A 27,966-nucleotide genomic window follows, 5' to 3' on the forward strand; every position below is an offset into this window, starting at 1 on the left:
TAGATACATTACATGCAGGTTTAACCAAGTGCAACCAGAAATATAATCAATTAATAAAAGCAACCACAGTCTCCTTGGAACCATATACCTGCAGAAGCCAAGGGTCTCCTATATATAGTACATCATTGTTGTCCATATTCACCCTAGTGCACAGTAGCATGCCAGAGTTTCTTTTTTTTTTTTTTTTGGTATTCTTATTTTAACTTTATTATGCTTCAGATATTTCCCCAATCATTTCAAATTTATTTCAATTAACATCGCCCTATATCCTGTAAACTGTATTTTAAAAATCAGAAGTAATTTTACAGATTTCCATATATAATGGTGCCAAACAAAAAACAAAATATTCAAGCTTTATTATAATCCTAAGTAGAAAAGAACACAATTAAGGGCTGGCACAGCTAACATATGCATAAGAAAGGTAAATATCTCTTGAATAAAAAAATAAATATTTTAATGAAAAAAAAATCAAAAATTGAAGGAAGAAAAATTTCTACACAGCAGCCAGTACTTTGATCACAATTTGTATTATTTCTGCAAAGACATCATTGAAAGCTTATCAATTAAGTCACCAATAGTGTAAAGGAGAAGTTGAATGTCTGCTTTTTCCTTCATTCTATGATCACTGTTTTTCCGGAGGATGACATCCACATCTGTGCTAAGTACTTGATTGGCAAGTTGCATGGATGTATGCCAAGGCACTATGTCATCCTTCATGCCATGGAGCGATCTTATAGGACAGCTCACAGGAATAGGGCTATGTAACAAGCAGTGGTCTCTGCTTCCTTAATGAAACTGTACTGAATGTGGTAAAACCCTTCTTCGTGGTATTTTGATTGCATGGTCCACACACCTTTCATCTCTACTTCCTTTTTTACCTCAACAGGAAGCTGATGAAACTGTGACACAAGGCCATCTGTAGCTGTAGCTATACCGATAAGAGCCACGACCTTTTCTGGCCTGCAATTGCAGCATGAAGCATGAGCCATCCACCAAGGCTAGATCCAACTAGTGTCTGTGGTCCTACAGCTATGTCGTCAGTTATAGAAAGCACATCTTTTCTCCATTTCCCCACTGTACATTCTTTTAAGTTACCATATGAATTTCCAACTCCTGAGTAGTCAAATCTCATATAGGCATGACCTAGAGATTTGCAAAACTCCTCAATCGCCAATGCTTTTGTACCAGTCATAGTAGAAAGATAGCCAGGGACGAAGATAATTCCTAGACTTTTGCCTTTTAGACTCTTATAAGCCAGGTTTGGAAGGTCAGGTCGACTAAGGAAAGAGAGTGATGTCTTTTGTCTGCAAGCTGGGAGCCAAAAGGGCGCCCGCGGGGACTTCGGTGCAAGCAACGAGAGGAGGCTACGCTGCGGGCGAAAGGAGACGGCTGCCCAGCCCCAGCTCCGACAGGGTACCCAAGACGCCACAGTGACAACCCCTTGCCCGCCTTCTTCAGCGCCGCCCTTGCGTCCGCGCTCCAGAGTTTCTTATGTATCGTACACCCACTGATCCACTGCTTCCCCTCCCTCCCTCCCCCTACTCTTCCCAACACCATTCCACGCTCACCTTCTATGAGATCACCTTTTTACACCCACACACGAGTGAGATCATGCAGTATTTGTTTTTTTGAACATGGCTTATTTCACATATCGTAATCTCTAGCTCTACCCATGTTTTCACAAATGATAGGTCTTCATAAAAGTAGGTTTCTTTTAGACTTCTTGTAGATAGCATAGAATTTAAACAGTTTATATATAATGACATATACGTGCATATTAATAAATTCAATTTCTCTAACTTTTTACAATATATAAATGTCAAATTATGAAAGACCCTGTGCCTTTGGTTCCTCGTATTTGAGAAATTTTGCAAAGAACTTGTTTTCCTTATTTCATTCTTCGCTCTTTGAATCATTCTAAAAGGGATTATCATAACCAAGGTTCATTTTTAAAATAAATTTATGATCTAGGTTATCTTTACAAACCTTGAAAGAATTTCCCAGGAAGAGCTTGGTGAAGACTAGATAGTAGCAATATAATCATTAAATATTAAAAACTAATTAAGCACCACTAAATATTATTAAGCACTATTGAGGACCATGCCCTTTCAAATTTGCGTTTCCTGAAATATGATTGAGTATATAGACTGCTCTTGATAAGATCGAATTGGAGACAGGAAAATCTAACAAAAGGAGACACTGACACTGGATTTTGTTGATCTCTCTTCAGAAAGACCCTGGTTATCTTGACTTCTGACCCCAGAAGACTCTTACCGCTCTGCTCTAGTTCTAAAATCTTACCTTACCGTACATGCATTCCAGTCCCTTAGCCTTTAAATCTTGTCCGGAGTACTGTATGGAAGTGGGTCATAAGGAAGCCCGCTGTTTTGTATAATCAATATACACTAATAAAAAACTGCCCAAAAAAATAGATCCATGCTCCTAAGCCCTGAGCCATAGTGTGTTCCTAGGAGAGTTAATCAATGGAGTCCTTCTAAAACCCGGAACCCCTCTGCTTTTGTCTCCCTCACAGCCAGTGCTCTGTCAGTGTGCTGCATGGTCTCCGTGAGTTGCCCATATCCATCCCCTGCCCCCACACCTGCATAGGGCCTTCACCTTCCATCTGTAAGCCAGCTGGAGCCAAGGTGAGAAAGTACAGTCCTTTCCCAAAGTCATGAAAAATGGTCTTTGTTGTGTGACACTGCCTCCGACAGCAGTGCCTAGTTGAAAAGCATCCCTCTTCTGGAAGCTTCCTTTCACACTGTGCCACATGTCACCCATGCCCCCCCTTCACGTGGTGTTCTCACTCCTGCTCACATACGGGTCATCCTGCCAAGGCACACTACTACAGAAGGTCGCTGACTGCCTTTCCTGTTAGGGATAAGTCTTAATTCCTCTCTGACCATGTGGGAATTTCCCAAAAGCAAGCACCACCTTTTTTGCTTTAATCTTTTCAAATATTATCATGCTACATGTCTTCCAAAGGTCCATGAGTCAAAGGCTTGGTCCCCAGGTAGCCCTTCTGGGAGACGATGGGATCTGTAGGAGGAGGGGCTTAGTGGGAGGTGTTTAGGTCGTTGGCGCGTGCTCTCAAATGGAATTATAGCACCCATCCCCTTCCTCTTTTGTTTCCTGGCCATGAAGAAAGCAGTCAGCAGTGTTCCTTACCATTGTTACCTGGCAGTCCCACCAGGGTTCCAAACTGATGGGTCCACCTGATCTTGGACTGGAAACACCAAATCTCTGAGACAAAATAAACCATTTTTCTTTATAAGTGAATTATTTCAGGCATTTTGTTATAGTGACAGAAATCTAACGTGCTAGTATTAAAAACCGGTATAGAGTAGGGACATGGACAGCTTTTAGTTTTTGAATTTATTTATACTTTAACATACAAAGTTTTGTGTCAACACAGTGTTGTTGTCTTTTAAGCTTCTTTCTGTATCCTGGGGCTCTCCTCCTTTCCCCTGCAACATGTCTACCCACCTAGAATAAACAAGTGGAGTCCCTTGCTTACATGCTCTCAGGAGTCCACTGTTCCTGTGCAATCCCTGCATACACAAAAGCAAGCACATGAGGAGAGACATCACTCCATACAGACTTTTCTACCACATCAACGCTACCTGTGAAACCGCTTTAAAGAAAACAGATAGAGTTTTAAATTATACTTTGTGTGCGGCAGTGGGGATAGAAGCATGCTGGGTGAGTGCTCTACCAGTGAGCCACACCCCAGTCCCCAAATTGCTGTTGAATGGCTGTTTTATTCTTGTTGTACACCAGGATGTCTGCTGGGGGACCGTCCCATACACTGAGGATGTTTACCCACCTTGAGCCCACAGCTGCCAGATGACCCACCACTCTCAACTGAAAATGTCACCAGACCTTGCCACTGTACCCTCGAAGACAAAGTCACCAGTAGGAAAGAAGGATGTGGATGTGCTATAATCCATAATGGATTCACTCACTCCTTGCTAAAGGCAATCAACATTTTTGCTACCCTACAATTCAATGAAGCAATAAATAAGACTTGTACACATTTTGTGATAGATTCTTTTAACAAATATTTTAAATATACTTTTTGTGAACACCTTATATCTACAAATAAGCTCTCTAAACTGACAGAAAATTTTCATCATATTAACTAGTTACTAAAATTGATCCTCCTTGTCAAACCAGTTAGACAAATATGTCTTCCTTTAAAAAAAAAAAAAAGAAAGCCTCACAATTCAGGTAAACATGTTAATGTGCATTAGAGGAATATCTTAACGGAATAAGTGCAGGGTACCTACTGTAAGGTGACCTACTAAAACCAGTAAAGAGTAAAATCACTTTACTTCAACTTAATCTATACATTTTAAACATTTTTAATTTCTTTAAAATCAATTCTATAAAATCTTAGAATTAATTCTAAAATTAAATCTAAAGATTTTTTAATGAAAGTATAAATCAATAAGTTGTCTCAAGGACATAATTCTAATACAAAGTAATGTGTAATTAAGATAATAAATTACTTACAAAGGAAGCACTATGATTAAAAACTCATTTCAGCAAATGTAAATGTACACGGGTATGAACACAGGTGATTGGCCTTGGGAAAAATAAATAATAATGAATACAAATAAGGAAAAATTGATCCAATGCTTTAGATGTCTGATAAATCTGAGAGAGAGAGAAATACGCTGCAAACATTTAAGGGTCCAGCTGTCTGAACATTCCACATGACATATTCCAAAAATCAAAGAATGCAAAGAAAACACAGAGAGAACAGTCTTACACATGGCTTGGGAGGCAAGAAGGGCCAGATGGTGAATGACCTCTGACCCTTCAGCTGGGGTGAGGCCTCCACCATAGCCAAAAGGGAAGATATTAAAACCTTTAAGTTAAGGGATGAGATTATTTGCATATTTTAAAAGTTTCCTCTGACAGGGGGTGGAGAACTCATCAGAGGGTGGCATCAGTAAATATCAGAGACTAGGTCTGAGGTTACTTTAAAGAAGTGATGAAAACTTGGGCTAAGGTAGCAAAAGTGGGCCTGACAGGAATGAGCACTTGAATGTGTAGTGAGAGGAACATTCAGAATCTAACAGTGAGTGCAATCACACGTCAAGAGTTAAAGTCAGGGACAAAGTGAAGCCATTCAGAGTGTGTCTCAGGCAGCAGCCAATGACCAGCTTTGGGCACCACCAGTATTCAGAGGCTGTAGAGAACGAGCCAGGGAGAAGGCATGGAGGAGACCAAGGTGGGAAGCCAAGGGAGCATTTAACTTCTCCAGCTAAATAGTGAAAACACTCAAAGCTGCACATTTTCACTGGAGTTCTGTTTTTACTGGTTTCCTAAAAATTTTTGTATGCAATGTTATCACTTAATCTTCTAAATTACACATAACTCTAGTTATTCAAACATTATGTTAAGAATGGTATTTTAATTTTCAGATGACTATTCTTGCTTAAATTGTTGTACAGAGAGAGGAGTTTTAGAATTCCCTTCAAGTCCCTGATGAAGAGGTTAAGTTTTGTCTTTCTCATGAGGTTGGGAATTCAGTTGACTTTTCTTCCCCAGTGATCCCACTCAGGCCTTTGACGAAATCAACAAAATTCTAATGTGCACTGATCCTCTCCCTACTTTCCAGCAAAAACGAGAGTTTCCCCCTTATATTCAGGATTTTTCGTCATCTTGATGAGTCTGGAAATAATCATAGGCACACTCGGATCATCACTGTGCCCCGAGCAGTGGTCTGATGCTATAGCCCTCTTCTTCTCCAGTGTAAAATTTTCCTCTTCATTCTTTCCAGCACAATACATTTCCTGTAACCATGACAGTGTCTGGGGCATTTCAAATTCCTCTTGAAGGAAAAGTCACTATTTGCCTAGCATTGAACCTGAAAACCAACAGCAAGTCTCTTCTATTGGCCAGCCATGACTTTTCTCCTTATGCAATCACAGGGACCTCCAGCAGCAGTAACTCAGGAGGAACTTAAAGCTGTATCTGTTCATTACCTCACACCCAGAATCAACTAGACAATAACATCAATCAAGGGACCGGGAGGTCATTCAATGAGTACCAACCTCTTGGTATGGAGAAGAGGAAAATGAGTCACAGCTAAGAGTTTTCACACAGTTATGTAGTATGAAATTTATATTCATAATCACAGAAAGAACAATGCCTAACATGATTAAAAAAAAACCCTATGGATTCAATATAACTTATAGGAGCATGGTTTGTGAAAGAGCTACCCATAACCTCTAGTCTTTTAGAAACTATGAAGAATGGAAATGACCCTGCCCTTAAAAATAGCTCTTAATTTGCTGTTCTAAATATCATCATGTAAGCCGTTCCTCAGCATAAAGTATGAAAATCTCCCAAAGACAGGGTGAAGTTTCATACTTGAGTTTCTGTTGTTCAAACTATTGATTATAAAGATAAGTGGTACTTGTACAGCATCTCTTTGTAATTGCTCTATTTAAAATCATCTACTTGTATTTGAAAGACAAGTATATCCCGCCTCCTTGTGTCTGTTATTTATAAATTGAGAATCTCTAATCCAAAACTCCAAACTCCATAATGCTCCAAAATCTGAAACTCTTTGAGCAAAGACATGACACCACATGTAGAAAATCTCACACCTGATCACAGGTGATGGGCACATTCACAACACAAGCCATCTGAAAGATATTGTATAAAATTACCCTCAGACTATGTGCACAAAGGAATTTTGTCTTTAGAATTGGCTCTCATGCTCAATTACCTCACTGGGTATATACAAAGTTACATGTATTTTCAAAATCTAAAAACATCTAAAGCACCTATCTTTGTAGGCAGTAAGACTAAGGAAGCCTCAGCCATACTGTCTACATGAAGAATTGTCATCTTCTGTGCCCACCCAGCCCTATTGTCATTTCCATTCTCTCTATCCTTGCCTTCCTTCCCACACTGAGACAAGGGATTCACCAGTAAGCACTAAAGTCAGCCCAGTAATAGGCTAATACCAAACCTATGCTATTTTCATTCTAATTCTGATTTTAATTCTGATAACTATCAGTAGCTAATTTTTATTGGGTGCTTACTTCACATCAAGCTCTTTTCTCAAAGCTTTGTGCAGATTATCTTGTAACACAGATAACAACCCACTACTCTCAGTTCCATTTTACAGATTAAGACACTAAGGGGCAGAGGGGCAAGTAACACACCAAGACTGCCTGGTAGGAGGTGGCAGAAAGGCTGTCCACCCAAGCACCTGGGCCCAGAGCTTGGAGTATGGCTTGACTCACCATACCCTACTCCCCACCCCATAGGTCTTATGGGGATTCATGTCATGCCCATGTAAAAGGGAGACCCAGAGCCTCTCCAACACAAACCATAGGGCTGTACATGGTATCTATCTGAAAAGGGCAGGTTACTTGACAAACTTGACCACACTCACTGTGGAAACCCTGTGACCCACACACATGATTTCCATGAGCAAAGAAGGAGAGTGCATTAATTTTACCCTCCACTTGTTCATTTTGAGAAGGAAAAAATGCAGAGAAAAACAGACCTTATTCAGATGTTTTATAGACACTTGACCAGAACTCACAGCTCAGAGCTAAAGAAGGAAGGAGGTCCCACAGGCCACTCCTCGTTTCTCCAGATGGTTGTTTCTCATAGAAACACTTTCTTCTTGATATCATAACTTTTTGTCCATGGTATTTTGAATGGCTAGTCCATCAGTGTCAGATGAAGACTAAAAATGTCCAGTGAACTTAACAATCAGCAGGTGGTATGGGGAGAGCATCAGTGGATTAGTGGCTGGGACTGGAGAGTAGTGTAAGGAAAGAAGCGGTCTTTTTGACTCATTTAGGAAGAGATGGATCAAAATCCCTTTGAGCTATGTATACCTAATAGATGGGAGGCGAGGGGACAGATGTTCCAAGACTGTGGACAATAATTAAATACTACGATGTGAAAGCTACAAAGGCAAAGTTATCCACAGTGTTGCCCCTGTATGCTGACCAGAGTCCTGTCCCAGATTAGGGTTGGGGGAGAAACGGGCAGCAGACTGAGGTTTCTACTCACAGCTGTTATGTTCCCCATCAAGTTCACATAGTCATTGATTTTAATGGCATCCACTAGCAATTTGGATGTTATTTTTATTTGAAATGAAGTATTCTGAAATAAACACCAGGTTAGGTAGAACAAAATTTAGTTAAGATTTTACCCAGTGCAGGGAAGGAGAGAAAAGGTAGAAATGAGGTAGTCATACATGGTGCACTAAGGCCTTGAACTTTTTATATTTTAGGTTTCATTTAAAAAAACAACTTGACATTCTCAGGGCAAATTAGTAATTAGTCTCTGTCTAACTTCTGTGTGTATATTCTTTTTACTTTGATTAACTTGGATGTAAAAACATTTTTTCCATTTCAATGTCTACAGTCTGGTGATTCGCACCCAAAGTCATTCCTTAGGTAAGAGTGTGTAAAAATCTCCATAAAAATTAGACATTTTAAAGCAGTTCCTGATAGGATTAAGCACAGAAGATATCAATACTTTATGAGATGCTTCACTGTGGCTATTTAGACATCTTCTTGATAAATGAAACATAACATTCTTAATTTGCGGAGTGTATTATTTTCAGACATCAGAAGCAGGTTAGTTTAGTGGGGAAGCAGGAATTGATTGAGGGTTCACTTTCTACTTTCACACTCAGTCCACACCCAAAGCAGGGACAGCTGCTTTGACAAGAATATTTCCAAGAAGGTTGTGCCCGGAAATCGTAACCACAACTCTGGTACGTCCACTTCATGCTAGTGGCAATAAAACCCTTCTCAGTGAAAAGAAATATACAAGTCTTTGCTCCATGAATGATTATTCATAAGACACACTGTTTTGTTACTGAGTAACTTTCCAGATTGCAAGTTTGTTCTCACATATACAGAATCAACAAAACCTAACACATACCCTTAGTGGCCTGAAATGGATATTGATTTTTTTTACATCTCAATTAGTAGGTGTCAACTAACAGTAGATAAATACTAAGTATCTCTGCCAGTGTTTTTTGCAATTTATTTCTATTTTTAATTCTTACACTATTCCCAGAGTCTCTGAAATTGCAATGGTACCTATCAACTAGGTACACTTCAGTAAATCTGATTCCCTGTACATTTAATTTGCCTGGGCCATAAACACCAGTGCTCATGCCCATTCCTCAGTCCAGCCTGTGCTGAAGTGTGAATCACAAAGTTTCCTCCTCAGTGATGGTGAAGGTGAAGGTCATCTATCCACAAGACAGAAAAAACCACACAGCACTTATTGTATGCTTTCTGTGCTAGAAACTGAGCCAGTCATCACAATAACCATCAGCAGCATCACCATTTTATAGACTAGGAAAATGAGGCCCACATAAGTTACCTGCTTCCTAAAAGCTACTCATAAGCAGGTGTGTCCCCTCTTATATGTGAAAATCTCACCCCTCCTTCAATGAGAAAATGAAACCACCAACCAGAAATCCTTCCTTGTAGCACCCTATCAAAACCCAATCTCTCTCTCCCTTCTCCCTTTCTCAAAAAATACATGCAAGCTGGCTACCAGTGGTTCACATCTGTTATCCTAGCTACTTGGGAGGCTGAGATCAGGAGGATTGAGGTTTGAGGCCAGCTCAGGGAAATAGTTCGTGGGACCCTATCACCAAAGTAGCCAGAGCCACACTAGAAGTGATTCAAGTGCACCTGCTTTGTGAGTGCTAAGCCCTGAGTTCAAGCCCCAGTCCTGCAAGGAAGGAAGGAAGGAAAACTTAAGCAGTTGACTTCTCTCCTGCATCCATTTTTACTGGACCATTAATGGCAATCTAAACACCTTCCTCTTACCTCCCAGTTTTGAAGAAGACTTTTTAAATCTCTTGCTTTCCTCTAGCTACCACCCATCTTTCACTATTTCTTGTACTAAAGTCTCAAAACAGCTGTCTACAAATTCCCACCACTCATTCACTGTCTAACCCACTCTAAACTGGTTTCCACCTCTTGTGAAGGCCAAAATTTGGTGGATGTCTTTGTCTCATTTCACTTAACCTCCAGACCTGAATTAGAACTTAACCAACCCTAGGGTCATGGAGGGCCCTATGTCCCCATCAGAGGCCTCCTTAACATGTGTAGTTGCTCCGACATAAAACTGAAACCCTCCATGTAAGCATTTTAGTGTGAGGAGTGCTCCTGCAGGAGCACCTTGTATCATAAGGACTGAGATGAAGGTGTCTAAAAAGCTACCTTATATGCTGGTTGGGGGGACACTGAATCCTGATGTGAACATGGAGTTTAGCTGTAAAGGTTATAATACCACAGGAAAAGGATTTTTATAATAGGAAAAGTATCTAGAAACATAGAAAATATAAAAATAGAGTCACCCTGCTGGGGAAGCTAAACTAACTTACAGAACTCCAAATGGTGAATGCTCCTGTCCATACAAAGACATCGAAGTCATGACCTCGGTGTACAGCTCATGACCATCACCACCAGGGAAATGGATTCATCCTTGAGCAGCAAAAAACCTGAGACACTGCGAATGTCAACTGACAACTCATGATGTCTACAAACTATAGTCTACGAGAAGCATACACAAGAATACTTCGCGATTGCCTTGTAGAACCGATCTTTCTGCTGGAAAGTAACCTTTCATACATCCTGCAAAAGGGACGTGAAAAAGCTGTCTTTCTCTTAGTGTGGCAATGTAGAGTGACATGGGTAGTATCCTTCTAGAAGATACCTTTCCTAACACACGACACCAACGCAGGAAACTAAAGGAACAGGTGGAGACATAGGGAAAGTCCTGCCTGAAAGAGCTTCTAGAGAAGCTTCCCATGAGCCATAAAAATGAGGAAAGGTGAATCCGTAAGGTCTTGAGTGGTATGAGAAATAAAGAAGACATACAAAGCAGGCTGCAGGATAAGAGGAGATGGGTGGATGAGGCTGAAATACGCCAGCAGGACTCAGAAATCTTCACCCTGTGGAGGTGACATTGGAGGAAAGACGTTAGTTAGGTGAGAGGGGCAATATGTGGATATTAGGGAGACAGTTTTACAGGTACAAAGACCACAGCAGCCACAAAGGTCCTGAGGAGGGAGGAGGATGGTAGTGGCCCGTGAATGAGGTGTGATTACAACAGAGCAAATGTGAGGAAACAATGTAGGGTGAGAGGTGACACTGTACAGGCTCACACGGGGTCTTGGAGTTCTGTCAAAAGTGTGAAATTCTGTCATTTGCAGAAACATGGATGAACCTGGAGACCACCATGCTAAGCAAAATAAGGCAGACCCAGAAAGACAAATGCCACATGCCTTCCCCTATGTGCAGAATCTAGAGCTAAAGAAAAAAAGGCTATGAACAGAAAAAAGGTACATAAACATAAAAGAGGTCCAGCAGGTGGTAGGAGGGGGACAGAAAAGAGCAAGGGGAAGAATATGATTGATGCACATTTATTCACCACATTTATGTGAAAAGGTCATTATGAAACCCATTTTTAAAAATCTTCAAGAAAGTTTTAAAAGGGAGGGTGGGGAGGGGAGATAAGAAGGAGTACTAGATGGAGTAGACATGATCAAGGTACATTACAATGTGTGGGAAGTAGTACAAGGAGATCCCTCACTTTGTACAATTAGCATACCCTAATAAAACATTTTTTAATGTCACCTTTCTCTCTGAGTGTCATGGGAAGCACTGGCATGCTTTGAACACAGGAACAGATAGGTCTGAATGAAGATTTTAAAAGGTCACATGGTCTGTCATGTTGTGAACAGAACAGAGGGAGCAAGAGCAGAACAGAGTAGGGAGAAAGCAATTTGAATCCCAGTGAAGGGGGTCAAGGAGCTTGCTGATAGCAGGAGAGACCAAGAGAAGGGATAGAAGCTGGGGTGCACAGAGAAGGGAACAACAATAAGATTTGCTGAAAGAAAATCTTATTTTCTCACATGCCAAGACTGGGCATGACATGTGACAAAGTGTGATTCCAGGATTGTGTTGGTGGCACATGCATGTCTTTGTTTGTTTGTTTTAGTAGCTAGAAAAATTGAGTTGTCATTTATTGAGATGGTGACATTTTCAGAAAGAAAAATAAATTGCTAACTGTAGTCTTATACCAAACCATCTCAAGAACTCAATGGATAAAAACTTACTGATTGTCAATTTCACATTATCTCTGTGCTAGACATCAGAGGTACAGAAAGGAATGTGACACTCCCCTAACCCTCCAGGGATGCACGCGATCCCGTAGGCATCTTACTGTGAGATTAGATGTCAATCCTTAGAGGTGAGCAGAACACCAGAGTAAAGACTGACTGTCTGATCTGTAAAACTGGGGGATGCATTATTAATTCATGAGGCACATTGGCTGGGGTGGACCTGGGTAAGGAGACACTTCAAGTTGAGCTCACAGATTAATGCAGCTCAAGCCTCTCACTGAGTTGAAATGACACTCACAATTCCCTCATCTTCCTCTATCAAATCATTATCACAACCCACATCCCAAGGTTTCTTTGCCAAGAGGAAGGAGAAATGGGCTTTCTTTGTCTTGCTGAGGGGTCTCCTGTCCTGAACCAGAGGGCCCCCACATGGGCCATGGCACTTTAATCCATGAGAGTAGGATTACTTATCAGATTCTCACAGTACCTAAAATTGTGTGGAAGGTAGTGAGCCCCATTCCAGGTCTTTCTAGATTGCTTCTATTCTGAATGGAGACCAAATTGTCCTGACTCCAGAAAACTACTTGGCTAGGAATCTCAGATGCTATCAGACACCTCACCCCCAGCATTTCTGGGAGTCATCCAGATGGTGTCACCTCTCTTAGAACTGAGTACACAGAGAGCATCTTCTGGATCCACCCTAGGCATGGTGGCTGTGGTCACCATGACTGTGGTTGAAACCTGTTCCCCACAAGAGGTATCTTCCACAGTGGACACTACAGGCCACCATAGCTCTGTGACTCTGGATGCATATGGGACTAAAAGATGACCGGAAAGGCCTGCCCATCTCCAGCCCTCAGAATCCTGTGATTTTCCTCAGCTGAGATGCTGGTGAGACAGCAATACCCATGTTGAAAAAAATATCCATTGCTTAACATTAATTTGAACAGAGGGATGTCAACACAGAGATTGCCAAGTTTGGAGTCAGGCAGATCTGCTATTTATAGTGATATGATCTTGGAGACAAACAACTGCCTACCACAATCAGGTGTCAAACTCCAATTTTTTTTTTTTAAATTCCTTTAGGTGCTTGTAGCTTTTCTTTGATTCCAGGATCCTCTCTTTGTCTTTGATATGTTGATGGTTTGATGATAATATGCATTGTGGTAATGTTATTTGGATTTAATTTCACCTGTGTCCTTTGACCTTCTTGTGCCTGGATGTTTATAGCTATCTTGAGTTATGGTAATGTTTCTGGGATTATTTCTCTGAGTTTCACTCTCTTTAACCTTTATTCCTTCGTAAATGCCAAAGATGGAAATTTTTATCTTTTGATGCTATCTCATAAATCATGTAATTTTTCTTCATTCCCTATATTTTTATTTTATTATTCATATGTGCATACAAGGCTTGGGTCATTTCTCCCCCCTGCCCCCACCCCCTCCCTTACCACCAACTCCACCCCCTCCCTCTCCACCCCACCCCCTCAATACCCAGCAGAAACTATTTTGCCCTTATTTCTAATTTTGTTGTAGAGAGAGTATAAGCAATAACAGGAAGGGACAAGTGTTTTTGCTGGTTGAGATAAGGATAGCTATACAGGGAGTTGACTCGCATTAATTTCCTGTGCATGTGTGTTACCTTCTAGGTTAATTCTTTTTGATCTAACCTTTTCTCTAGTACCTGGTCCACTTCTCCTATTGGCCTCAGTTGCTTTAAGGTATCTGCTTTAGTTTCTCTGTGTTAAGGGCAACAAATGCTAGCTAGTTTTTTAGGTGTCTTACCTATCCTCACCCCTCCCTTGTGTGCTCGTTTTTATCATGTGCTCAAAGTCCAATCCCATTGTTGTGTTTGCCCTTGCTCTAATGTCCACATATGAGGGAGAACATACGATTTTTGGTCTTTTGGGCCAGGCTAACCTCACTCAGAATGATGTTCTCCAATTCCATCCATTTACCAGCACATGATAACATTTCGTTCTTCTTCATGGCTGCATAGAATTCCATTGTGTATAGATACCACATTTTCTTAATCCATTCGTCACTGGTGGGGCATCTTGGCTGTTTCCATAACTTGGCGATTGTGAATAGTGCTGCAATAAACATTGTTGTGCAGGTGCCTCTGGAGTAACCTGTGTCACAGTCTTTTGGGTATATCCCCAAGAGTGGTATTGCTGGATCAAATGGTAGATCAATGTTTAGCTTTTTGAGTAGCCTCCAAATTTTTTTCCAGAGTGGTTGTACTAGTCTACATTCCCACCAACAGTGTAAGAGGGTTCCTTTTTCCCCGCATCCTCGCCAACACCTGTTGTTGGTGGTGTTGCTAATGATGGCTATTCTAACAGGGGTGAGGTGGAATCTTAGTGTGGTTTTAATTTGCATTTCCTTTATTGCTAGAGATGGTGAACATTTTTTCATGTGTTTTTTGGCCATTTGAATTTCTTCTTTTGAGAAAGTTCTGTTTAGTTCACTTGCCCATTTCTTTATTGGTTCATTAGTTTTGGGAGAATTTAGTTTTTTAAGTTCCCTATATATTCTGGTTATCAGTCCTTTGTCTGATGTATAGCTGGCAAATATTTTCTCCCACTTTGTGGGTGTTCTCTTCAGTTTAGAGACCATTTCTTTTGATGAACAGAAGCTTTTTAGTTTTATGAGGTCCCATTTATCTATGCTATCTCTTAGTTGCTGTGCTGCTGGGGTTCCATTTTTCTTACCTATACCTACTAACTCCAGAGTATTTCCTACTCTTTCCTGTATCAACTTTAGAGTTTGTGGTCAGATATTTAGATCCTTGATCTATTTTGAGTTAATATTGGTATAGGGTGATATACATGGATCTAGTTTCACTTTTTTGCAGACTGCTAACCAGTTTTCCCAGCAGTTTTTGTTGAAGAGGCTGCTATTTCTCCATCGTACATTTTTAGCTCCTTTGTCAAAGACAAGTTGGTTATAGTTGTGTGGCTTCATATCTGGGTCCTCTCTTCTGTTCCACTGGTCTTCATGTCTGTTTTTGTGCCAGTACCATGCTGTTTTTATTGTTATTGCTTTGTAATATAGTTTGAAGTCAGGTATTGTGATACCTCCAGCATTGTTCTTTTGCTGAGTATTGCCTTGACTATTCGTGGCCTCTTGTGTTTCCATATAAATTTAACAGTAGATTTTTCAATCTCTTTAATGAATGTCATTGGAATTTTGATGGGAATTGCATTAAACATGTAGATTAATTTTGGGAGTATAGACATTTTTACTAAGTTGATTCTACCAATCCATGAGCATGGGAGATCTCTCCACTTTCTATAGTCTTCCTCAATCTCTTTCTGCAGAAGTTTATAGTTTTCTTTGTAGAGGTCATTCACATCTTTTGTTAGGTTTACACCTAGGTATTTGATTTTTTTTGAGGCTATTGTAAATGGAATTGTTTTCATACATTCTTTTTCAGTTTGCTCATTGTTAGTGTATAGAAATGCTAATGATTTTTCTATGTTGATTTCATATCCTGCTACCTTGCTATAGCTATTGATGATGTCCAGAAGCTTCTGAGTAGAGTTTTTTGGGTCTTTAAGGTATAGGATCATGTCGTCTGCAAATAGGGATATTTTGACAGTTTCTTTACCTATTTGTATTCCTTTTATTCCTTCTTCTTGCCTAATTGTTCTGGCTAGGAATTCCAGTACTATGTTGAATAGGAGTGGAGATGGTGGGCATCCTTGTCTGGTTCCTGATTTTAGAGGGAATGGTTTTAATTTTTCTCCGTTAAGTATAATGCTGGCTGTAGGTTTGTCATATATAGCTTTTATAATGTTGAGGAACTTTCCTTCTATTCCTAGTTTTCTTAGAGCTTTTATCATGAAATGGTGTTGGATCTTATCAAAGGCTTTTTCTGCATCTATTGAGATGACCAAGTGGTTTTTGTCTTTGCTTCTGTTAATGTGGTTTATTATGTTTATTGATTTTCATATGTTGAACCACCCCTGCATCCTTGGGATGAAACCTACTTGGTCGTGGTGAATAATCTTTTTGATGTGTTGTTGAATTCGGTTTGCCATTATTTTGTTGAGGATTTTTGCATCAATGTTCATTAAGGAGATTGGCCTATAGTTCTCCTTTTTGAAGGTGTCTTTGCCTGGTTTTGGGATAAGTGTAATACTGGCTTCGTAAAATGTGTTTGGCAGTTTTCCTTCCCTTTCTATTTTGTGGAACAGTTTAAGGAGGGTTGGTATCAGTTCTCCTTTAAAGGTCTGATAGAATTCAGCAGAGAATCCATCAGGTCCTGGACTTTTCTTTTTGGGGAGACTCTTGATTGCTGCTTCAATTTCATTTTGTGTTATAGGTCTATTCAGGTGATTAATTTCCTCTTGGTTCAGTTTTGGATGATCATATGTATCTAGAAATCTGTCTATTTCTTTAAAGTTTTCAAATTTATTTGAATATAGGTTCTCGAAGTAGTCTCTGATGATTTCCTGGATTTCCATGGTGTTTGTTGTTATCTCCCCTTTTACATTCCTGATTCTACTAATTTGGGTTTTTTCTCTCCTCATTTTAGTCAGGTTTGCCAGGGGTCTCTCGATCTTGTTTATTTTTTCAAAGAACCAACTTTTTGTTTCATTAATTCTTTGTATGGTTTTCTTGGTTTCTATTTCGTTGATTTCAGCTCTTATTTTTATTATTTCTCTCCTTCTCTTTGTTTTGGGATTTGCTTGTTCTTGTTTTTCTAGGAGTTTGAGATGTATCATTAGGTCATTGATTTGGGATCTTTCAGTCTTTTTAATATATGCACTCATGGCTATAAACTTTCCTCTCAGGACTGCCTTTGCTGTGTCCCATAGGTTCCGGTAGGTTGTGTTTTCATTTTCATTGACTTCCAGGAACTTTTTAATTTCTTCTTTTATTTCATCGATGATCCATTCTTCATCAAGTAATGAGTTATTTACTTTCCAGCTGTTTGCATGTTTTTTGTCTTTACTTTTGTTGTTGAGTTCTACTTTTACTGCATTGTGATCAGATAGTATGCACGGTATAATTTCTATTTTCTTATATTTGCTGAGGCTTGCTTTGTGTCCTAGGATATGATCTATTTTGGAGAAGGTTCCATGGACTGCTGAAAAGAATGTATATTGTGTAGAAGTTGGATGAAATGTTCTGTAGACATCAACTAGGTCCATTTGATCTATTGCATATTTTAGATCTTGGATTTCTTTATTGATTTTTTGTTTGGATGACCTATCTACTGATTATAATGGGGTGTTAAAGTCTCCCACAACCACTGTGTTGTGTTAATATATGCTTTTAGGTCTTTCAGGATATGTTTGATGAAATTGGGTTTGTTGACATTGGGTGCATACAGGTTGATGATTATTATTTCCTTTTGGTCTATTTCCCCTTTTATTAGTATGGAATGTCCTTCTTTATCTCGTTTGATCAATGTAGGTTTGAAGTCTACTTTGTCAGAGATAAGTATTGCTACTCCTGCCTGTTTTTGGGTGCCATTGGCTTGGTAAATCTTCTTCCAGCCTTTCATCCTAAGCCTATGCTTATTTCTGTCGGTGAGATGGGTCTCCTGTAAGCAACAAATTGTTGGATCTTCCCTTTTAATCCATTTCGTCAAACGGTGCCTTTTGATGGGTGAATTAAGTCCGTTAACATTAAATGTTAGTACTTATAGGTATATGGTGATTCCTGCCACTTAATTGTCTTAGTTGTTTGAAGGTTTGATTGTGTGTACCTAAGTTGAGGTTACTCTCTCCTTTCTTGCTTTTTCTTTTCCTGTGGTTTGGCATTGCCTGTCTTTTTATGGTTAAGTTGGGTTTCACTTTCTGTGTGCAGAATCCCTTGCAGAATCTTTTGTAGTGGTGGCTTTGTGGTCACATATTGTTTTAGTTTCTGCTTATCATGGAAGACTTTTATTGCTCCATCTATTTTGAATGATAGTTTTGCTGGGTAGAGTATCCTGGGGTTGAAGTTACTTTCATTCAGTGCCTGGAAGATCTCACCCCAAGCTCTTCTTGCTTTTAACGTTTCTGTTGAGAAGTCTGCTGTGATTTTGATGGGTTTACCTTTGTATGTTACTTGTTTTTTCTCTCTTACAGCCTTCAATATTCTTTCCCTAGTTTCTGAACTTGTTTTGATGATGATATGTCATGGGGTAGTTCTATTTTGATCTGGTCTGTTTGTTGTCCTGGAGGCCTCTTGCATCTGTATGGGAATATCTTTATCTAGATTTTGGAAATTTTCCGTTATTATTTTGTTGAATATATTACACATTCCATCGCTTGCACCTCTTCTCCTTCTTCGATGCCCATGATTCTCAAGTTTGTTCTTTTGATGGAGTTGGTGAGTTCTTGCATTTTCTTTTCACAGGTCTTGAGTTGTTTAATTAATAGTTCTTTGGTTTTTCCTTTAATTACCATTTCATCTTCAAGTTCTGAGATTCTGTCTTCTGTTTGTTCTATTCTGCTGGATTGGCCTTCTGTTTTGTTTTGCAGTTCTGTTTAGTTCTTTTTTCTGAGGTTTTCCATATGCTGAGTGGTTTCCTCTTTAATGTTGTCTGTTTTTGTCCTGAGTTCATTTATCCATTTATTCATCGTGTTCTCTCTTTCACTTTGGTGTTTATACAGTGCTTCTATGGTTTCCTTTATTTCTTCTTTTGCTTTTTCAAATTCTCTATTTTTGTTGTCTTGGAATTTCTTGAGTATCCCTGTACATTTTGGTTGACCCTATCCAGTTTCATCTCTATAAAATTCTCATTGAGTACTTGTAGTATGTCTTCTTTTAAATTATTCTTGTGGGCTTCATTGGGTCCTTTGGCATAATTTATCTTCATTTTGTTGGAGTCTGGATCTGAGTATCTGTTTTTTCATTCCCCTCTGGTTCCTGTACTAATTTTTTGCTGTGGGGAAACTGGTTTCCCTGTTTTTTCTATCTTCCCATCATTGTCTTTGGTGTTGTTACTGTCCCTGTACTGTGTGCAATTAAGTATTTTCTAGCTTGTAATAATAACAATGGTAATATTTAGAATGGAAGGGTGAGTGGAGATGGAAAGCAAGAAGTTAAAGGAAGGGGAAAAGCAAATAAACAGATAAGAAGGAGAAAACAGAACAAGGAATCAGACAAGGAAGTTTCAAAGGTATAAACAGGGAGCGTTAGTGTACTAATTGACAGTAATCTGAACAGGCATTAGAGAGACAGAGAGAGGATTGAAAATAAAAAATAAAAAAAAGATAAGAATAAAAATAAAAAATAGGTAAATGAAAGAAATATCTCTATAAAAATAAAATTAAAAAAATTGAAAAATAGAAATTTTTTTTTAAAAAACCAAAAAACCTCCAAGTTCAAATGCAATGAAGTTTCAGTCTTAATAATTTGGGTGACCATCTCCATCTCCAATCCTGGAGATGGTGCCTCAGATGTTGTTCTGTAGTTGTCTCATCAAAGGGGACACATAAAGTAGAACACAACTACACACACATTCAAAAATAAACCCCACCAAGCGTCCCAAGTTCAAATGCAATACAGTTTCAGTAAGTTTTTCAGCACGCAGGTGTAATTCGGTTGTTCTATCATCAAAGATGGAGATAAAAAGAGAAAAAAAGAAAAAAAAACCAAAAAAAAGAGTCTGGAGAGAGTTCTGAGAATGGTATCTGCAGCTGTGGCTTGCCTGCCTGCTGCTGTCAGCCTTCTGTGGCTTGCCTGCCTGCTGCTGTCAGCCTGCTGTTGCTGGAGAAGTTATTTATACAGATCTCTGGGGTGAGCTTAGCACTCACCTAGTCCTGCAGGTGTTGTTTACTCAGAGTTTTCCTGTGAGCCTCTGCTACAAGCTTTCCCCTTTCCAAGCACTGGGAAAGGTGACACTGCACCCACATTCTCAGGCCTGCGTGTTTATTTACAGTTCATGTGGGAAGCGCATCTTCCCCCCTCTCCTGTGCAGTTTTCCTCCCACTGCCACTTTTACAAGCTTTCCTGCTCCTGATTACTGGGTGGTGCTGCTGCTCCTGCCAGCCGCCATGTTTGTGTACAGCTCACGTGGGAAGTGGGTCTTCCCTCTTCTCCTATGGAGTTTTCCTCTCTCCACCACTCTCACAAGCTTTCCCGCTCCTGGTTGCTGGGCATGCACCCCCACTCCTGTAAAAGCCTCTCCAGCCTGCCCAGCTTATTTATTTACAGTCCCTGGAAGGATTCCCTTCCCCCAATCTTCAGCGCTTAGTGCTCCCCACCCTCTTTCCATGTGTCTTTATTGTTCTTATTGCTTATTACTCAGCTTCTCTTTTTTCCCCAGGTGGGGGTTGGTCTGTCCAAGGGCTATGCTGCTCTGGCCCAGGCTCGTCTGTGGGAGTACCACCATACCGTGAAGCTCACCTTGTCCGCGTCTTCCCAAGCCGTCTGGGCGCAGGCGACTGGTGGTCCGGGGGCCCTCCTTGTTTTTCCATTTAACATGAAGTGGAGATTCTCTGCGCTGGCTGGAGGTGTGGAGGGGTCAAAGTTTTGCCTTTTCTCGGTGATTATGCCTGCAAAGTTTGTCTCCAGCATCTCTCCAAGATTTCACTATAGGAGGCTCGCTTTCTGCTTCCTCCCTCTAGCCGCCATCTTGGAATCCCTAGGACCACCTTTTTTGAAAGCCAAGGAAGTTGCCCATGTTAGTCATCTCTCCATTACTGTAATGAAACACCTCAGACAAGCAACTTTAAGGAGGAAAGATGCAAAAGGCAAAAGATTTATATCATCTGAAGAGACAGCAGAGTACAGGAGGAAAGGTTTCATCCCACAGTCAGGTTGCTCATTGTTTTTGGGCCTATTTCAAGGCAGTATGTCAAGGTAGGGTGATGTAGCACAGGAAGCCCTCACCTTACAAAGAGAGAGGGGGAGGAGGGCGGCAGGGAGAGAGAGAGAGAGAGGGAGAGAGAGAGCAAAAAAATGGGTCAGGGTCTCAAAATCCCCTACAAGAGCATGCACACAGTGACCTAACTTCCTCCCACTAGGCCCCACCTCTTAAAGGTTCCAAAACCACCCAATAGTGCAGCAGGCTGACAACCAAGCCTTTAACACATGTGTCTTTGGGGACATTCTAGATCCAAACTATAGTGTGGACCAAGGACCAAATCAAATCTCCTCAAGATGATTTCTCTGCACATTTTCTAAGGCACGAAGGGGAAATGGAAACCCAAAAGTTACTGTTGTCTCTATGACTCCAATTGTTTTAATATTAAAACCACTTGCAACAGGCATAAGATAAAAGAATCATATTGTGTCTGGATTTTTACCTTTGGTAATGTTTTTAACATTTTACAAAAGTACATTGGTCATTCAGGTAGGTGGAATGCCAAATGAAAAACTTTGGGAAAGATCTTTATAAAAGACAGAGAAACAGCAATGCAAACTTACATTAAAATGTCCCTGGTGTTGGGATTATGACTTGTGTTAACTTTTCTTTATATTTTATTTTTCAAATTTCCTGCAGTGTAGAATGAGTGTCATAATCATAAACATTAAATAATGAGAAAGATAAAAAGAAAAGACATTACTACATTACAGGGTGAATGAAGACTGCCTTCAAAAAGTTACCAAATGTTAAGATGTAGAATTCTACACATAAAAGGGAGTATGAATTTATTGGCCAACGTATTTTAGCCATTTTCAAGGAAAGACATCACAAATTAATGAAGATGAATTGCTAGAGATAGACTTCAATGAAAGTGAACATACAGCAGCATTTTCATTACCGAGAATTGATGATTTAATATAGGCACATTTGCTAGCAGACTGCATATTGTTTAAACTACCTGAGCGCATCTGGTCTCATTAAACAAGTAATATAAATTGTAAAATTGGGGACCTTTTCATAGCCACTGGGATTATGACAGAAAACTATCCAAACAGCAAAACATAGGCAAGGGGACACGGGAACACCTACAGAAAATCACTATTAGTGTTCAAGTTAAATTACGTATTTTTTAGGCCCTGGATAAATCTGGAAAATGCTGAGCATAAAAGTACACTTTGCTTCAGAAATATTGAAAGTTTGACAACAAAGGAGAAAGCAAAAAACTTATAACTGCATAAACAAAGGTCCTACAGAATCATACCTTGATTCATACATGTCTCCATCCATCAACCAAATTTAGTAACACAGCTTGTGTGTGCCAGCGTCTGACTTGGCATTGGCAATGAAGTGGTGAGGGTGACCATCAAACAGTTTAGAATCAAAGGAAGAAAGATGCTCTGCTTTGAATATGGAGTGTCCCCAAATGCCCAGCATGATACCAATACAAAGTGGTGGAACCACTCTAGGGTACACAGTCGGTGTCCAAAATATCAGGACTGGCTGGTGTGTGTGTGTGTGTGTCTCACATATTTGGTGTCAGAAGAGCTAAGCATAAAAAACAGCTCAGAATAGTGCTATACAGTGAAAGTATCACAATATTTTAGAGAAGCCCCAAAACAGATTTAGAGAGAGGTTAAGGAATGAACAATGTCTAATTCCAGAATGTGCTTACAGCTGAACAGCTAATAATCTATAATACAACTGCCAGCAGTAGTGTGAACCTTTCACTACACTATTAATTAAGCAGAGTTGTTTATTAAATAACTTAGTGACATTGGGGACTTAACCTTATCCATTTTGTTCATCACTACATCTGGCCCCGATTAGCACTTAATAAATAATTGTTGAAGAATGAATGGAGAATTAAGTAAGAAAGTAAGGAATTGCCTATTTAGGATGTTAATGTTATTTTCATTGCATCTCTTGAAGTAACTCACAACAAAATTTTCATGTCTGGAAAACAGGTATAGAAAGAAATAGGGAAGCTATAGAAAATATCCACAACTTTTCTTAAAAATGGCCTTAAGATTTTAAGGCAGTTTAAGAATCATCAAACTTTAATTAAATGGTTTAAATTATTGAAATTGCCACTGTTGTAAAAGTCACAGCATACTGGCCCCAATATCTTGCTACCACACAGTAGTCTACGCTTTACATCATGTTTTGAATCTCTGTGCTATTTTTCAAAATACAATGGTACTATAATCACTAGGAATATTTTGTTGATACTTGGTCAGAAAAGAACTTCTCCCTTCTGACGTGTGATTTTAATTCATAAAGCAACAAGAAAAATATTCTATCAGTAAAACATATCTCTAATTTAATGTTAATATGAAGATGATCTTTTAAAAAACCTTAAATAAAATATGGAAGCAAATTATTCCATAAAATAATGAAGTATCTGTACAATTTATTTTAGCGATTGTCATACAATTGACTATTTCACATAGGCTAATTATCCAACCAAAATTTTAACTGTTCATTGTCTCAATACTCTTATAAATACAAAATAAAGACATGATCACTATGGGCAGAACATGGTGGTACATACCTGTAATGCCAGCTACTGTGGGAGGCACAAGTAGGGGAATTGCAGTCCGATGTTGGCCCAGGCAAAAATCATGACACTATCCAAAACACACATAAAGCAAAAAAAGTGATAGGGGTTTGGATCAAGTGGCAGAGTACCTGCCTAGAAAGCACAAGGTTCTGAGTTCAAACCCAATACCACCAGAGACAGAGAGAGAGAGAGAGAGAGGGAGAGAGAGAAATGACGTGATCATTGTTTTCAATGAATATACAACTTAGCTAGGTGAACACATCAGAAGAAACAATATACTAAATGTTAAATAATTCGTGAAAAATAGTATAGTATGTAAATAACGACACAAATCATACTATGCAAATAATTTAAAACTAGCTTACAGAGAAGACCATCCGTAAGACCTAAAACATCCAAAGTGGCCCCCAAGAGGGTGTGGACTGGGAAGACCTGGCTGTGCAGAAGTGGAAGAGCCTGGAGCAGGAGACTCTGAAAGACAGTAATACAGTGTAGCAGGTGGACATCTCCAGAACTCTCGCTGTTGGCCGCCTCTAGGGCCATCTGATCAGAGTAGAAGATAAAAGCCCGCACAAAATTGGAATTCTAGGGAGACCTCTAATAAACATCACAGTCAGTCAGCCCTTCTCAGCCATGGTTCCCCCTGCACAGTCAACCCCAGATCAAAAGTATTCAAAAGCAATAATTGTGTGTGTACTGAACACGTTCAGACGTTTTCTTGCTGTCACTCCCTTCACTGCACAGCATGCATGTGTTTACATGACACGACTTACACCTACACTACGTTAGGTCTGCAGGAAGATGTGGCAGGTTGCACGCAAACACAGTGGCGTTATTATTCCAGCACAAGTCAAAGGGTCTGCATCTGTCAAGGGCCTTCTTGCTGAGCCATCCTTGGTGGAGGGAGCAAGGGCAGCATAGCATGTGTGGGAGTGCTGGAGAGAAGGAGGGAAACTGCCAAACTTACCCTTTGTCAGGAGACCACTCCCATGATAATGAACCCCATCCACAAGAAAGGCATTATTCCATCCAGGTGAACCCAGTCACCTCTTAGTGGTTTCACCTCTCCACACTGTTGCATTGGGATGAAGTTTCCATCACATGAATTGTGGGGACACACTCAAACCATAGCATGTCCTGCCCTCATGATCCCAATCAACTTAGTGACACCTTCTAACGCTCCATTGCTAAGTACCGTCACATTTGGGTTATGGCTCAACACACAGCTCCGTCCACACAGCAAAACTCAGTAATTTTTCATCTCAGAAACCAGCCAATGTCTTTTTGGTGCCAGCAAAATGGCATGTGATCTAGACTTCTCTACTCTCTCCCTGCTACATGCTCAAGCAAACTGACTCCCTTGCTATTTCTAGAACTACAGGAATTCCCCCACTATATTACTCTCTCGTTTCAGAATTGTTTTCCTCTTACTCTTACACATTCCTCAAGTCTGTACCCAAAGTCCACTTTTCCATAGGGCCCCCTATCTTTTGATGCCACAGAAGTGTTCTGTGTTAATGTAGTCAAATTTTATTACCATTGTCTTCTATGAATTGTGACTTTGTGGCTCATTTAAGGAAATCTTTGCTATCTCGAAGTCATGAAGCTTATCCGTACTGTGGTATGCACATTTGAATTGTGAACCATTTGGAATTTATCTTAAAGAATCTATTTTAACTTGTTTTCATGTAGCAAGCCAAATGCCCTAACACAATCTGATGAAGAATTTAGATTTCTTCCCTGATTTGTAATGTCCTCCTATCATATATGAAGTTTCCATACATTTATGGATTTATCTGTAATCTGTCCAGCTATAATACAAGTGTTTTAACAACCTTAATATTTGATTGGGTGGGGCTTCATTTTTTTCTTCATCAATTTTTCTTGGCTTTTTATAGTTTTTTACCTTTTTTAAGAAATTCATTTATTCACATGTGCATACATTGTTTGGATCATTTCCCCCCTCTCCCCCCAACCCTTGCCCTCTCCCCCATTGCTTCCAGGCAGAACCTGTTCTGCCCATATCTCTAATTTTGTTGAACAGAAAACATAAGCAAAAATAAGAAAGACAAAGGTGTTTGCTAGTTGAGATAAGGATAGCTATACAGAGAGATTCCTAGCGTTGCTTTCATGTACAAATGTGTTACAACCCAAGTTGATTTATCTCAAATTCACCTTTTCACTAGTTCCTAAACACCTTCCCATATTGACCTTTGTTGCTTTAAGATTTCTGTATTAGTTCCTCTGCAGTGGGGACATCAAATACTTTCATGTTTTGGGTTTCTAACCTATCCCCATACCTCCTGTATGTGCTCTCCCCTTAGCATGTGACCCAAGTCCAACCACATTGCTGTATTTGCCCTAGATCTAAAGTCTACATATGAAGGAGAACATATGAATTTTGGTCTTCTGAGTCAGCCTCACTCAGAATGATGTCCTCCAGTTCCATCCATTTACTTGCGAATGATAAGATTTAATTCTTCTTCATGGCTGAGTAAAATCCCATTATGTATGAATACCACATTTCTTAATCCATTTGTCAGAGATGGGGCATCTTGGCTGTTTCCATAACTTGGCTGTTGTGAATAGCACTGCAATAAACATGGGTGTGCAGGTGCTTTTGGAGTAACCTGTGTCTCATTCCTTTGGGTGTATCCCCAGGAGTGGGATTGCTGGATCATATGGCAGATATATGTCTAGATTTTTAAGAAGCCTCCAAATTTTTTTCAGAGTGGTTGCACTAGCTTGAATTCCCAAAGCAGTGTATGAGAGTTCCTTTTTATCCACATCCTCAACAACACCTGTTATTCGTGGTGTTTTTGATGATGGCTATTCTAACAGGGGTGAGGTGAAATCTTAGTGTGGTTTTGATTTGCATTTCCTTTATGGCTAGAGATGGTGAGCATTTTTTCATGTGCTTTTTGGCCATTTGAATTTCTTCTTTTGAGAAAGTTCTGTTTAGTACAGTTGCCCATTTCTTTATTGGTTCATTGATTTTGGGAGAGTTTAGTTTTTTAAGTTCCCTGAATATTTTGATTATCAGTCCTTTTTCCGATGTATAGCTGGCAAATATTTTCTCCCACTCTGTAGGTGGTCTCTTCAGTTTAGAGACCATTTCTTTTGGTCTCTAAAACTTTTTAGTTTTATGAAGTCCCATTTGTCTATACTTTCTCTTAGTTGTTGAGCTGCTGTGGTTCTATTGAGGAAGTCCTTGCCTATACCTATTACTTGCAGAATGTTTCTTGTTTTTTCTTGTACTAACTTCAGAGTTTTGGGTCTGATATTTAGGTTCCTGATCCATTTTGAGTTGATACTAGTACAGGGTAATAAACATGGATCTAGTTTCAGTTTTTTTGCAGACAGATAACCACTTTTCCCAACATTTGTTGAAGAGGCTGTCTTTTCTCCATCGTATACTTTTGGTGCCTTTGTCAAAGATCAGTTGGTTATAGTTGTGTGGATTCATACCCGGGTCCTCTATTCTGTTTCACTGGTCTTCATGTCTGTTTTTGTGCCAGTACCATGCTGTTTTTATTGCTATTGCTTTGTAATATAGTTTGAAATCGGGTATTGTGATACCTCCAGCATTGCTCTTTTTGCTGAGTATTGCCTTGGCTATTTGCGGTCTCTTGTGGTTCCAAATTAATCTTAGGGTAGATTTTTCAATCTCTGTGATGAAAGTCATTGGGATTTTGGTGAGAATTGCATTAAAAATGTAGACTGCTTTGGGTAGTATAGCCATTTTTTCTGTGTTGATTCTATCAATCCATGAGCATGGGAGATCTCTCCACTGTCTATAGTCTTCCTCAATCTCTTTCTTCAGAAGTTTATAGTTTTCCTTGTAGAGGTCATTCACATCCTTTGTTAAATTTACTCCTAGGTATTTGATTTTTTTGAGGCTATTATAAATGGTATTGTTTCTATATATTCTTTCTCAGTTTGTTTGTTATTGGTGTATAGAAAAGCTAATGATTTTTGTAAGTTGATTCTGTATCCTGCCACCTTGCTGTAGCTGTTTATGGTGTCTAGGAGTTTTTGAGTAGAGTTTTTTGAGTCTTTAAGGTATAGGACCATATCACCTACAAATAGGAATATTTTGACAGTTTCTTCACCTATGTGTATTCTTTTTATGTCTTCTTCTTACCTAATTGCTCTGGCTAGGAATTCCAGGACTATGTTGAATAGGAGTAGTAGTAGGGGATAGTGGGCACCCTTGTCTTGTTCCTGATTTTAGGGGAAATGGTTTCAGTTTGTCACCATTAAGTATGATGTTGGCTGTAGGTTTTTCATATATAGCCTTTATGATGTTGAGGTATTTTCCTTCTTTTCCTAGTTTTCTTAGAACTTTTATCATGAAGTGGTATTGGATCTTATCAAAGGCTTTTTCTGCATCTATTGAGATGATAAAGTGATTTTTGTCTTTACTTCTATTGATGTGCCATATTACATT

At 39.5% G+C, this 27,966-nt stretch overlaps 1 pseudogene; it reads right to left on the bottom strand.

Moving 5' to 3' along the window:
* Nucleotides 1-206: 206 nt before the first annotated feature.
* Nucleotides 207-27,966, bottom strand: part of LOC141411373 (palmitoyl-protein thioesterase ABHD10, mitochondrial-like) — a 90,724-nt pseudogene continuing 62,964 nt past the window's right edge.

Source organism: Castor canadensis, chromosome 10 (assembly GCF_047511655.1).
Source record: "Castor canadensis chromosome 10, mCasCan1.hap1v2, whole genome shotgun sequence".
In the NCBI taxonomy this organism is placed as follows: Eukaryota; Metazoa; Chordata; class Mammalia; order Rodentia; family Castoridae; genus Castor; species Castor canadensis.